At 42.8% G+C, this 14602-nt stretch overlaps 1 protein-coding gene and 1 long non-coding RNA gene across 2 annotated transcripts in view; both read left to right on the top strand.

Moving 5' to 3' along the window:
• Nucleotides 1-14602, top strand: part of LOC105223246 (very long-chain specific acyl-CoA dehydrogenase, mitochondrial) — a 111666-nt gene that overhangs the window by 5126 nt on the left and 91938 nt on the right. The window lies entirely within an intron of this gene.
• Nucleotides 185-1252, top strand: LOC125775712 (uncharacterized). The gene is made up of 2 exons (XR_007421319.1): nt 185-548; nt 612-1252. It is a non-coding gene; the product is annotated as an uncharacterized LOC125775712 (long non-coding RNA).

The following is a 14602-nucleotide window of genomic DNA, read 5'->3' as shown; positions in this document are numbered from 1 at the left end:
ATCCAGAAGAATTTGAACAGGAAAATACATTTTTGGATAAGGAATTGTATTTAAATTAAAGAGTTTAATAAAATTTTAATATTTTCGTAAATACGTGTGTACATTATATTTTCAATTTCCAGAAACAACATATTTACTCGTAAGTATCGTATATTTTCTCATTTAGAACTAAAAAAATAAAAACTCAGAAAGAAAAGAAACAAAAATTTTATGCAAACATTTTTCTTTTAATTTTAATTCTAAATGTTGATAATTAAAAGAAAAAATTAATTATTTTATACAAAAACACTTAAATTATACTGCAACTTCAAATTCCAGTTAAAAATTCCGTTATTTTAAGTTTTAATAGTTTTGGCCAAGAAAAGTGATGTTTCCGACCATAGTGCGCTATGACGAAAAATAGCATATACGATATATACAATACCCTGAAGAAAGTTGTTACTTTTCTGCTATTCGCTATTGTGATCGTAATTCACAGGTTCGAACTGCTATCGTAAATCACAGGTTCGAACTGCGATCACAGTTTCGAACTGCGATCGCAATCACTGGTTCGAACTGCGATCACAGTTTCGAACTGCGAACGCAATCACGGGTTCGCACTGCGATAACAGTTTCGCACTGCGATCACAGTTTCGAACTGCGATCACAATTCACACAAGTCAGAGTGGGAGCTATGTTGCCTGGTTGAGCTCCTGACCGTAGAGGTCCTCGGTTGGCCACTCTGATTGAGTGGCGGCACGGCGCGCGAACTATGTGCAGATTTTACAGCCGTAGAGGCTTGTGTCGCAGTATTGCGCAGGCAACATGGGGCCACGTATCGCGTGGTCCACTCCCTGTGGGTCTTAAGGCCTGAACAGGTCTTAAGATGGCTCCATCCATTGCATGTGTTACACCTGACCAAGGTGGAGTTTCGATGGAGCCTTTTAGCGCAGACGCAGCAGAAAAATTCCTCCGGGCCCGGGTTGGACTCAATGCCAGCACGAGTCAGGAGGATACGGAGCAACCCTGCTGCAAGGCGTTGCTCCAATGACGACTCACACAAATTAGTACTCACCGATCCAAACGGGGTTAGATCGCCGAAAAAACAGCCCATGGTCGGATGAAATCCGAGTCATTTCCAGTGCGTAGAACCGGCTGTCGTGGGAATTGTACAGATATTATGTTACAGATATTATGTGTTGCCATAATTACACATTTATCAAACGAATAAGAATGAATAAAAAACTCAAACGCAGGAAACAAACACCATCTGCTGAAACAAAATTTTCCATTGTAATAAAAAAAGTTTCAAGGCTTGTAAGTATGTTTAATCTAATAATTTAATAAAAGGATCATAATGATTATTTGCAATACAACAAAGGTAAAACAGGTGGTCCATTCGCGTCCCACTTCTTTCTTCATTGGTGGCCTTCGGCCGCGCTTCAAAAAAAAATTACCCTGGCCGATCCAACACCGGGGTGTGCCAGGTTTTTTTTTTGAGTAAAACTCCCTTTTGCGTTGGCGGCCCGATCAAAAATCATGATATATCAAGAAAAGGGGCAATGATTTATGTATTTGGGGTATAATCTTATTTTTTCATTCATTTTTATTCGATTGACAAATGTATAATTATGGCAACACTTATTATCTGTCAACAAGGAATACTTTTGTTATTGTGCATGGAATAAAATTTGTGTAAAATATAAAATGCTTATTATAACTAAATAATTACTGAAAAATAAATATGTATAAACAATGTAATGGAGTATAAGTGCATAAAAACTGCATAATATGAGATAAATAATTACTAGAAATCGAGAAATTGCAAGATAAAATTTGCAAAATTTTCAACTTTAAATGCAAATATCTCAAAAACTATAAGTTTGCGGCGGCAACAATTATATATTTTCGTAATCTGGAGCATCAGCTCTATCCAACCATACCACTTTTAACCCTGAAATGGTGGGATGGTATACTAAAGCCGACCCTTCCGATTTATAATGAATCCTCCAGATCAGGAAAATATGTATATATATGTATATAGTTGCAGCTGACTTTTGGTTTTGAGATATTTGCGTTTAAAGTTCAAAAATTTAACTATTTAAACGCGTGTTTCTCCGATTTATAATGAATTTTACTCTTATACATTCGCCTCTCGTTAGTTCGAAACTCAAGGCACTCTTGAAAAATTACGAATTATCGAGTGTTTGAAATATCAAATTGTTCGAAATTTGTGAGAGAAAATAAATAAAACTTCGAATTATTAAGTGTTGGTTAATTTTTATTTATTAATATAAAAATTACGAGAATTAAGGGGTACATCCGTGTACGTACATGTATTCGTTATGTGAATTAATTAATCTTTCGAAAGAACTTTGCTGTACCTCTTTATATTTATTTCTATTGTTATTCCTTCTGAAAACAGTTTTTCTTTTAGCGCATTTTTGGTGCTGCTGGACGTACATATGTAACCCCTTAAAGCACAATTCTGCTGCTCACACTGCTCAATAACTTTTTTTAAGAGAAAAAGTGCCTAAAATGCTTTTTCATCACTTTCGTTTTGTGTACAGAATCTTTGTAAGGTATCAAATGAGGATCTTGCTTCCTTAACTGAGACCTCTGCCAAAGGTTCCGATGTATCGTCCTCATCTTCATCGTTACTTTGCGTATCTGTCGCAGATAAAATTTCGTCATCGGTTAGTGAACCTGAGACAGCAACATTTTCATCCACTTGAACAAAATCAGAAAAATTCACACTGCTGATGTCAACTATTCTATTGCTGGTACTTCATTATCTATAAGTATTGGAAAATTTTCTTGATTTTCTTTTAAGAAACCGGATTTTTTGAAGCAGTTGAGAATCGTTAGGGGTGGTACAGCTCTCCATGATTTGTCAATTAGTAAAATAGCTGTCAGAACCGTGATATTAGCAGGTAGCTGTTTGTCGAGAGATTCTAAAACGATCTTAACAATTTCTTTGCGATAGAACGTCTTAAAATTATGGATAATCCTTTGGTCCAATGGTTGCAATTTGGAAGTTGTATTTGGCGGAAAGAAGTAGAGTTCCACGTTAGACAATGTAGGAGGACTGTTGTGGACAGTGCAGTTGTCTAAAAATAGTAAAATTTTCCGCTTTTGTCGTTTCATGTCCCCATTAACTGTTAAAAGCCAATTGTTAAAAAGTTCTGTCGTTATCCAAGCTTTTTTGTTAGCACGATTATCAGTTGGAAACGATTTCACTCCTTTGAAATATCGCGGTTTCATTGCTTTTCCTATCACTAGGGGTTTAAGTTTTTCCGATCCATCCATATTTACTGCAAGTAAAACTGTCACCCTTTCTTTGCTATGTTTTCCTCCGTGATATTTTTCATCTTTAACCTTGCTATACCCGCGCCAAATGTTTTAACACCTATACCCGCGCACGGTGTGACAGACCGAGACTTTGACTCCTCTTACCTTTTTATTTTTCTATAAAACCGTTTATATTTTTTTTTTATTTTATAGGAACTAAATGATGTAAAAAAACAAAAAATATCAGTTGTTAGCGTAAATTATGTATTACTTTAATGACTATCAGTCTTTCCAAAACTTTCAAAAAAAAATATGTACGAACTGTTTCGTCGGTCTCACAGACATGTGCGCGGGTATAGGAAGGTTAAAAGTAAGCGTCTTTTCCGGTAAACATTTAAAAAATATGCGATGCGCTGTATGAGATATGTTGAGATTCCGTTTTATTCAAAGTATCTAACAGGAATGAAAAGTTAATGTGAAAAAATCATAGACCTGTTGGTTTTGTACATTTTTGGTTAGTATGCATGTTTGCTGTTATAGAATCGCATTGGAAACGGACTTATTTTCAACACCCTTCCTTAATGTGATTCTGTTTACATAAAATCTAATTTAAATTCATTAACTTAAAAAAATGTAAATGCTTTGTTTTCGATAATTTTTTTGTTAGTATATCAGCTATCATATTTTCGGTTGAAATGTACTTTAATTCTATGTCACCACTGTGGACAACTTCTCTGTTATGGTAAACCGAATTTTTAGCGAGATTCTGTGCGCTGAGATTGTCGCCATACAATATTGTTGGTGTATAAGCCTTGTCACAGCCAATTTCAATAATTAAACGACTCAAGTGCAACGCTTATGGGCTAAGGGCTACGGATTTTTGTTTTTCCGATTTCCACGAGATTGGAACACTTGCCAGGAAGAACACGTACCCGTTATATGATCGACGGTTACTCAGATCACCTCCCCAATCTGCATCTACATAACCTCCAAGCGCCTGCCCACAACCGTGGTAATTCAGTTTCAAGTCTTTTGTTGATGCTAAATATCGCATTACATGCTTCACCACTGGGAGATGTTCAGTGTGAAGGTTTTTGTTCCTTTGTGCTAATTTTACAACCGTATGGTAAATATCGGGCCTAGAAGTCAAAGCTAACCACGTCAATTCGCCTATTGCAGACTGATAACCCGTTGCATCCACTTCCTCACACGTTTTTTCATTGCGTCGTTGTTACCTTGCATTGATGCATGCCGTGGCGTTGTAGTACATCGTCTATGTAGGGAGACTGATTCATTCAAATATCGCACGTATCGTCATCGCGCTGAATTTGCATACCCAAGAACATCTGATGTGGGCCTTTATCAACGCATTCAAACTTGCTTGAAATCATTGTTTTAATTTGTATTTAATCAGACTTCTTCTGGCACGCTATAAGTAAATCATCTACATAAATTCATAATAAACCAAGGCTACCTTCTATGTCTTTTTTATACAGGCACGGTTCATTCTGGCATTGAGAAAAACCAATTTCACACAGCACTGCGTTCAGTTTGGAGTTCCACTCCCTTCCTGCTTGCCTTAAGCCGCCTGCCTCTTTAAACGTCTGTGGTAATGGTATCTCTACAGATTGCACTGACTGTATAACATTGTAGGTCTTCTTCGGACGTCCTGGTATACCGCTCCGAATAAATCTTGGTCTACCTGGTCCTATCTTACGTTTGTGCTCCAGCTCTGGCTCATCTGCATTGCCGTGCTCGTCGCTTTCTTCATTGTACATACGTTTCTCCTGCTTTACGGAATAAATGTTTATTCATTAGGATTTGAATCAGCTGGCAAAATTTCTGGTAATTCATCAAAAACGATTTGATCATCTGTATGTACTGGGATTCTTTGAAATGTTCATAGAACAAAACATCACATTTTTTTACAATTTGATGCTTCTCTTGATCGTAGAGTCTGTAAGCTTTTGATGCCAAGAAGTACCCAACGAATCTGTACTCTTTACCTTTCGCATGGAATTTATTTTTTCGCGTTTTGTCAAAGCCAACAGCCACGGACCCAAATGTGCGCATATTTTTTACATTCGGTTTTCTACCACTCCAAGCTTCATATGGTGTCATGCCAATCAACGCTGCAGTTGGCGATCTGTTGCGTATATAGCACGCTGTCTGCACCGCGTCTGCCCATAGAAACTCTGGCATATTTGAGTGTACAAGTAAATTTCTTGCCATCTCAACAAGAGTGCGGTACACTCGTTCTGCGACGCCGTTCTGTTGGGGACTGTAGGGTACCGTCGGCTGACGCGTTATGCCCTGTTGATTTAGGAAGTCGTCGAAACGCTTGTTGATGTAATCTCGGCGTTGTCGCTCCGTAACACCTTGATCTTCCACCCAGTCTGGCATTCGACCATTTTATTTTTCAAACACTTCATCTTTAGACATGAGAAAAAATGTGAAAATATGCCGAGACATGTCATCGATGAATGTTAAAAAATACCAAGAGAACGCTTTTCAAATGGGCCGCATACGTCGGTAAGCACTAGCTCCAACAATTCTTTTGCTCGATTTTCAGACGCCGCTGGAAACGGTTGAGTGTGGATTTTACTTTTCATACACATTTTACACTGCGTACTGTCTGCGAACTTTACATTTTCTATGCCAAACACCATTTTATTTTTTGTTAGCTTCATCAAACTGCCACTCTATGCACTGCACTGCACTATGCTGCACCAAAACACGCGTTGTTAATACACTCAAATACAAACAATTTATTTCTTTTTTCTGCTTTTAAAATTTGTTCGCCATTCTGGCTTACGATAGCGTTTCCGTTGTTAAAGCTTACTGTGCAGCCACGTTCGACAGCTCGACTCACCGATACAAAATTTCCCTTCATTTGCCGGACATGCAATACGTTCTCCAACCTTAGCTCACAAAAATCTGTTTGAACTACAACTTCGCCTCTGCCTACTGCCGTCGCGCCGCTGTCCAGGTACCATCTCGAGTGTTTTAAGTCACCCACATCTGTCGCTGCTAAAACTGTAAATGGCCTTTGTTGTTGTTGCGATTCTGTCGATTTTTCTTTTCCTTTATTTCTGCATTGATTTTTGTAGTGACCCCGTTGACCACATATGTAACATTTGATATTATTCTGTTGTTCATTGTAATGATATGTTTTAGATGAAGTGCCCCTGCGATCTCCTTTCTTTAATAACTTTATTTTAAATATCTCAAGGGAAGGCAGGCTATCGTGTGTTTCCATGGCGATCACGAAATTTTCAAAGCTTTTGTGCAAGCTTGAAAGTAATATTATTACTGCCAGCTCTTCACTGAGCTTAATGTCAACCTCCGAAAGCTTGTCAACTGTTGTACAAAATTTATTTATATAGCTGGACATAACGTCGCCTTCTATCATCCGCAAACCAAGCAACTGTTTATAAAGCGTTTTTTTTTCTTACTGGTCCACTGGGTTGATGCACCTCTTTTAGCTTTTTCCAGGCACTAGCTGAAGTTGTGGAGTTCTTTAGATAGCACAATTGCGATGGCTTCACACTCAATGTCATCATGGCCAATGCTTTGCTATCGAGCGTATCCCAGCCCTCCCCGTGTGCTGCTGGTCTCTGTCCGCTGATGACTTTCCACGCCTCTGCATGCACCAGCACGCTGCGCATTTGGATGCTTCAGGTATCGTATTTACCTTTATCTAATTTTTCAATCTGATACATGCAACTCATTGCGATTGTATTCTTAAATGAATACTAGTATAAACTATATACTTTAAATATTTTAAATATCAAAAAAGGCGGGCCCACGTGCCTGGACCCATAACCTGTTAAGATTCCGCTTTATTCAAAGTATTTAACAGGAATGAACAGTTAAAGTGAAAAAATCGTAGACCTGTTGGTTTTGTACATTTTTGGTAGATAGATAGATTGTTGATTGAGGCATGCACTGCGACCACGGGTCTATTGTGCCCTCACCTAGCTCACAAAGACTCGCTTAGCCCCAGCATATTGATGAAGTCCAATATCCTACTGGGTGCTAGCGAGGCAGTGTGATCCCTATCCGGAAACATGGATCCGAGGGCCTTTGACCTGCGCCTACAGACTGCGTTGCAGTCGAATAGCAGGTGCTGCGGCGTTTCAGGCTCACTGTCGCAGAACCGACAGTTTGCGCAAGCTGAGAGGCCCATGTTTGATAAATGCCTTCTTAGGTTGCAGTGCCCGGTGTAGAATTCGACCAGGAGCCTGAGTTTGTTTCTTGGGAGGTTGATTATAGTCTCGAACCTCTTTTGGTTATACCCCCCCCCACTAACAGTTTGGCATGACGCATCCCGTGCGCTCGCTGCCAGTGTGCCTCCCTGCACGCTCTTTCCTCTTTGCGGAGCAGTTCCTTCACCGTATGGGGACCCACTCCAGTGAATGGTTCTGGCCCCACCATAGCAGTGGAGGCTGCGGAGCGGGCAAGCTCGTCAGCCAGTTCATTGCCGGCTATTCCTCTGTGACCAGGCACCCAGATAAGGTGTACCTGTTTCTTTTCGGCTAGGTTGTCAAGCCTTTTTCTACACTCTTGCACTAGCAGCGATTTGATTTCGTAAGAGGAGATCGCTTTTAGTGCCGCCTGACTATCACTGATTATAGCTATTCGCTCGTTGCGATAGTTTCGGTGAAGGTTTATCTCAATACACCGGCTTATGGCCAGAACTTCGGCTTGGAAAATGCTCGGAAAGTTTCCCATCGGAATGGCGAGCTTGGTACGCGGACCCGCGATACCCGCACCTATTCCTTCCGATGTCTTCGAGCCATCGGTGTACCACCTCAGTGTGCTATCCCTTAGCATTTGCTCAAGAGTGGTGTCGTTCCACTCACTCTTACTACCAAGGGTAACCTTAAACTTCCTTGTTAAGTGGGTCGTTTTGCTGATGCCGTCCCTTGGGAGGAGGGCAATAGGAATATCACCACTTATTCTCTCCATCCTCTGGGACGAAATTATCTTGCCTTTACCACCACCCTCCGCTGTTATCTGCAGAAGTGAGTTCTTGGCTACTTGACCTATTATTATATGGAGCGGTGTGAGTTCCAGCAGGACCTCCAGAGCCGCCGTAGGGCAGGTCCGCATGGCTCCCGTCATGCACACGCATGCCAGCCGCTGTAGTTTGGCCAGTTGGGTTCCCACCGAAGCCTGTGCCGCCACGGAGGCCCAGGACACCGCCCCGTATGTAATAATCGGTCGGACAATCATGGTGTATAACCACCTAATGATTTTTGGCTTACATCCCCAGGATCTACCCGCCAGCCGTTTGCATACCATCAGTGCCTTTGTTGCCTTGGCTACCGTTTGGTTCACGTGCTGCTTCCATCGTAAGGTAGAATCCAGAGTGAGACCTAGGTATTTAACCTTATTAGTCATTTCAATCTCTCTGCCCCCAAGTGTGAGGTTCCTCAGGCCTTGTAGGGACCTGCGCCTTGTAAATGGGACGATGGTTGTCTTCGAGGGGTTGATGTTTAATTCAACTCCCCTGCACCACCCCTTTGCCAGATTCAGACCGCGTTGTACTAGGTCACAGAGAGTATCCTCAAATTTACCTCTTGCTAATATCACAATATCGTCCGCGTACCCTTGGCAGCGGATCCCGTTGTCAGTTAGCAGTTCTAGCAGCTCATCCACGACAAGGCTCCACAGTAGTGGTGATAGCACACCTCCCTGTGGGCACCCTCTTGTCAACCCAAGACGAATTGTTGTATCGCCAACTTTGGTCTCAGCTATTCTGGTGCGCAGCACAGCGTCAATCGATCTGCGCACCGGTGTAGCCACCCTCCTTCTCTACAGTGCCCTGGCTACACTCCTGTGAGACGTGTTGTCAAAGGCACCTTCGATATCTAGAAAGGCGCATATAATCACCTCCCCTTCTTCCATTGAACTCTCGATCTCTGAGGTCAACTGGTACAGAGCCGTACTGGTTGATCTTCCCGCTCTGTATGCATGCTGAGTAGCATGCAGGGGTGCAGTTTTCAGCACCGTCGACCTTATATTGTTGTCAATGATCTTTTCCATCATCTTCAGCAGGAAGGAGGTTAGACTGATCGGCCTGTGGGATTTGGCCAAGGAGTAGTCCCTCCTACCTGCTTTCGGTATGAAGATCACCTCTGCCGTCCTCCATGGGTCCGGGATGTACGCCAGTGCAAGGCTCTCCCTTAGCAGCCGAACAAGGTGAGGTAGCAACAGCTGCTCACCCTGTTGCAAAAACGCCGGGAAGATGCCATCCACCCCCGGAGACTTGAATTTTTCGAACGTGGCCATAGCCCACTTGATCGAGTCCGCAGTAACTAGCTGTTTGGCGGTTGCCCAATCCAAGCGGGTTGGCCTATGTTCGCTCACAGGTGGACTTTGGTCCACCGGGATAGTCTCCGGGAAGTGAGCACGCAGGAGCTCTGACGCCCTTTCCTCGGCGTTGGCCGTAAACGTCCCGTCACTGCTCTTAATGGCCAGTTCCGTGCTTGTCTTTCCACTGGCCAGAGCTTTGTGTAGCCGCGCCGCTTCTGGTGTGGAGGAGACTTTTTCACAGAAGCTCCTGAAACTGTTTTGTTTTGCTGACCTAATCTCTTTATTGTATAGAGTTAGGTAGCACCTGTACTCCTCCCAGACCCCTGTACGCTTCGCCTTGTTAAATAGGCTGCGTACCTTCTTCCTGAGGTCTGCGAGCTTTCTTGTCCACCAGGGACAGTTACGTCTGTCTGTGGGCACTATTTGGGGACAACTATCATTGTAGGCTTTGGTGATTGACTCGTTTAGTGCCAACACCCTGCTATCTATCCCCAGGCCCGTGACGCTATCGTCGATCTGGTTCTGCCTTTGTAATCCGTCCTTTAGTTTTTCCCTGCAAACACCCCAGTTTGTTCTGCGGGGGTTGCGTCTCGGGGGGAGTTGCCTGACCTCTACCTTCAGTGCGAACCTTATTATTCTGTGGTCTGACAGGGAGGGCTCCGTTGAAACCCTCCACCCTGAGACCCAACCATTAGCATGCTCGCTGCTGAAGGTGATGTCCAGCACCTCCCTCCTGCTTATAGTTATAAATGTGGGTTCACAACCCACGTTCTCAATTGCTAAACTACTACCTAATACATACTCTCGTAAAGACTCACCCCTTGCGTTACAATCCGTGCTCCCCCATTCCACGTGGTGAGCATTCGCGTCACATCCTATGATGAGGGGCAGCCTGTACCTCCTGCAGTACTCCACGAGCCTAATCACTCCCTCAGGGGGTGCTGCTGCTGTCTCCCCTGGGAAGTAGGCTGATGCCAGGACGAAGCTTTTGCCCTCCCAGTCTCTGGCCTGTACTGCTACCAAGTCCTGCGTCAGGAACTCTGAAATGCAGAAGAAATTGACGTTATTCCTGACCACTATGCACGATCTAGGCCTCTCGCTGGAGATGTCCCAGATTACCTTGTTTTGTTCCGTCTTGAGGCCTTTGACCTCTCCTTTGTAGACCCATGGTTCTTGGATCAACAGAACGCCCAATTTATCCGCTGTGAACCTGCTCGCAATCACTGCTGAGGCCCCCGCCGCATGATGCAGGTTCACTTGGGCAACCTCCACGTCGACGGCCATTAAGGTAGTGGCTCGAGGGGGGGCATGTCCACATCCCCTCCGTCGTTCGCGCTGCAGTCCACTGGGTCCTCTAGTCCCTCGAGGAGCTCCTGGGTGGAGGGTAGCTCGGTTTCGTGGGCATCCAGGACGTCAGCGGTAGCGACCTTCGTGGTCTGCTCAACCCTGCTCACGCCCGGTTGCTTTGCCACGGCGTCCACCTGCATCTTCTCCATCGCCTTGCTCACCATCGTTTCTGCTCGTGTTGACGCGCTACCACTCGGCTGGGTGGCAGTCTTCCCGTCCTCCTTGCTTCCTGTAGTCACTGGTTTATGCGGCCTCATGACCACCATGCTGAACCTATAAAATAGGCGGAAGCTTGCTGCACGTATGTACCTGTACGACTCGTCGTCTATGTACAGGTGCAGTCTCCAACCTCGTAGCTCTCTTTTGTCCTCCAGCTGGCTACTGACAATTCGCCAGGCCGCGATGCTAAGGCCCCGGTTTTGGTTCTTTATTAAGTTTAGGGCAAACTGGTACGGCTTGTCATCGCTTCGGGGGAGGAACACCGTCATCCTGTGCATAACTGGCAGGTCCTCCGCCCTTTTTGCACAGAGGACTGGACCGGTCCAGCCACTCAGCTTTGGGGTAAATTCCCGCAGCCAGTCGGCGCACTCCTGGTCGTTGCAGTCCACCTGTAGCATTCCCCCTCTGAATTCAACCCCGAGGAAGGATGCCGCGTATTCAGCTCCGCCAGCTACCTCTTCTAGGAGGAGGTTTTCGAGCACCGTGAGTTGCTCCGACATTTTTGGTTAGTATGCATGTTTGCTGTTACAGAGTAGCATTGGAAACGGACTTATTTTCAACATCATATATGACGACATTGACATAGTTCAGCGATTTAAAAAACAGCGGCTTCGCTGGTTAGGTCATGTTGTCCGAATGGACGAACACACTCCAGCTCTGAAAGTATTCGACGCAGTACCCGCCGGGCCAAGCAGAGGAAGACCTCCACTCCGTAGGAAGGACCAAGTGGAAAAGGACCTGGTTTCGCGTGGAATATCCAATTGGCGCCACGTAGCGAAAAGAAGAAACGATTGGCGCGCTGTTGTTAACTCGGTTATAATCGCGTAAGCGGTGTCTCCGCCAATAAAGAAGAAGAAGAATTGTAATAATAGTGAAGATTTTTTAAACTTAATATATGAGTAAATTTGGAGAAAGAATATAGCGAATAAGCATTATGATCTTTCTGTAAAATTAGTAAATGCAATAAAACATACCTATAAGCCCTAACACTTTTTTATTACAATGGAATATTTGTTTCAGAACATGGTGTTTATTTCCTGCGTTTGGTAGGTAGGTAGTTAGGAGTGCAGCCCTATCGGGCTCAATTAGCACTTGATGTGCCATTTTGATACACTGTTCGTAGAACCTCCTGTATCTGCTATTACGTTTCACCTTCTCTCTCAAACCATTTTGAGGTTTCGATGAAACTACTTATGTCCCGTCGGTATAGACTGAGATGGTATCTCGTCTAGATGGTATCCTCACCTGGAAGTGCCTATTGAAGTCCAGCTTTGGGAGAATGTAGTCTGATTTATTAATGGTGAGCTTGTTTTGGATTACACTATGTCGGTAGTTCTGCTGATTCCAACTCTTTGATTCTTATCGCCGCAATAGCTGCTGTTTTTTGAATAAAAATGTCCATTGGTAGTTGATGCAGGATCACGTTGAGCGCATCAGTCGGGCATGACCTGATTGCACCAGTAACGCCCGCACATGCTGCTCTTTGTATACCATTTAATTTTTAATACGCTTTTATTAGCTTCACTTGTATGTATGTATGTATGTATGTATGTTTGTAACTTTTTTAAGTGGTATTGAAACGTAGAATATTTGAGAGACACTGTAGGAAGGCGACAGTAAGTTTAAGCAGCTCACCAAAAATATGCAACATCTATATAAATCTAGTTTGGGCGACATTTGAGTAGCATATGTATATACTGAAATATACATATGTATATCCTTAAAGAATGTATACTTTATATAGATACATAAACTTACATATGCACATATATAAGTATAACCGCGCACCAGAAGAAATAATATCAAATAATGCAAAACATGTGACTTTTAGGTAATAAAAAAATTAATACTTATAATAAAATTTTTGTAGTAAAAAAAAATTCAGATACTAGTTTTCAAAATGCCTCCGAGAAGCAACTGTAGTAGAAAACTCCTTTTTTAATACGCTTTTATTAGATTCACTTGTATGTATGTATGTATGTAACTTTTTTAAGTGGTACTGAAACCTAGAATATTTGAGCGACACTGTAGGAAGGCGATAGTAAGTTTAAGCAGTTCACCAAAAAGATGCGCTTAAAAGTATGCAACATACGAGGGCTGTCCGATAAATAACCGACCTCAACGTGAAGCTAGCGGCACATCTGAAAAAAAAGTTTCTACTTCAAATTGTGCATTTTATAATAGCTACTCGCCAAAATTTCAGAAATTTATCTTACGCAATTATCTGTTGACAGTCGTTTTTGTGAGTCTATTTCGGTGATTTCCCCAAAATGGAAAAAATTGAATATCGAGCTGTAATTAAATTTTTATTTTTGAAAGGCAATACGCCTTCACAAATCAAAGATGAGTTGGACTCTGTGTATGGTGACTCTGCACCATCGTTTACCTCCGTAAAATTAGCTGAGATTATGAAAATGTCAAAAGAAACTGTTTGTCACATATTAAACCAAGATTTGGGCATGAGAAATCTGTCCGCGCGTTGGGTGCCGCGTTTGCTTACGCTAGACCACAAACGTGGGCGCATGAACATTTCCAGCGCTCTGTTGGCTAAGTTTAGAGGCAATAAGACCGAGTTTTGGCGCCGATTGATAACTGTAGACGAAACTTGGATTCATCATTATACGCCCGAAACAAAAAAACAATCTAAACAGTGGATTGAAAAGGGGGAACCAGCCCCAAAAAAACCTAAAGCTGTGTATTCGGCTGGGAAAGTGATGGCGAGTGTTTTTTGGGACAGCCATGGAATTATTTTTATCGACTATCTTGAAAAAGGAAAAACTATAACAGGAGCATACTACGCATCATTATTGGACAAGCTAAAAGAAGAAATTTCGAAAAATCGGCCACATTTGCAAAAAAAGAAAGTCTTGTTCCACCAAGACAACGCACCATCTCACACCTCAACAGTCGCCATGGCGAAAATCCACGAATTGCGGTTCGAACTGCTTGACCATCCACCTTATTCACCGGATCTAGCACCAATCGACTTTTTTTTGTTTCCTCAACTTAAAACTGCGCTCGGCGGCCAGAGATTTTCGTCAAATGAGGAGGCAATCTCTTTCGTGAACTCGTATTTTGCAGACAAAGACGCCAAGTACTATTTGGAAGGGTTGCAGAGATGGGAGCATCGCTGGGAGAAGTGTGTGGAGTTACAAGGAGACTATGTAGAAAAATAAAAAAAAAGATTTTGAAAAAGTCGCGTGCATCATGGTTAGGTCAGTTATTTATCGGACAGTCCTCGTACTTAAATCCAAAACAAAGTTCTGACTTAAATCCAATTGAAAACCTACGGAATGACGTCAAGACTGAAATTGCAAAGGTTAATTATAAAAATTTGGACGATCTCTGGTCTGCCGTTAAAAAAAACTAGGTACGCTTTACCTAAATCAGAATCTCGCAGAAAGTATGGGGCGCAGGTGTGAAGCAGTCATTAAAAATAAAGGTT

The sequence above is a fragment of the Bactrocera dorsalis genome, chromosome 1 (genome assembly GCF_023373825.1).
Source record: "Bactrocera dorsalis isolate Fly_Bdor chromosome 1, ASM2337382v1, whole genome shotgun sequence".
Taxonomy (NCBI): domain Eukaryota; kingdom Metazoa; phylum Arthropoda; class Insecta; order Diptera; family Tephritidae; genus Bactrocera; species Bactrocera dorsalis.
This window is presented reverse-complemented; position numbering and strand designations above follow the sequence as displayed.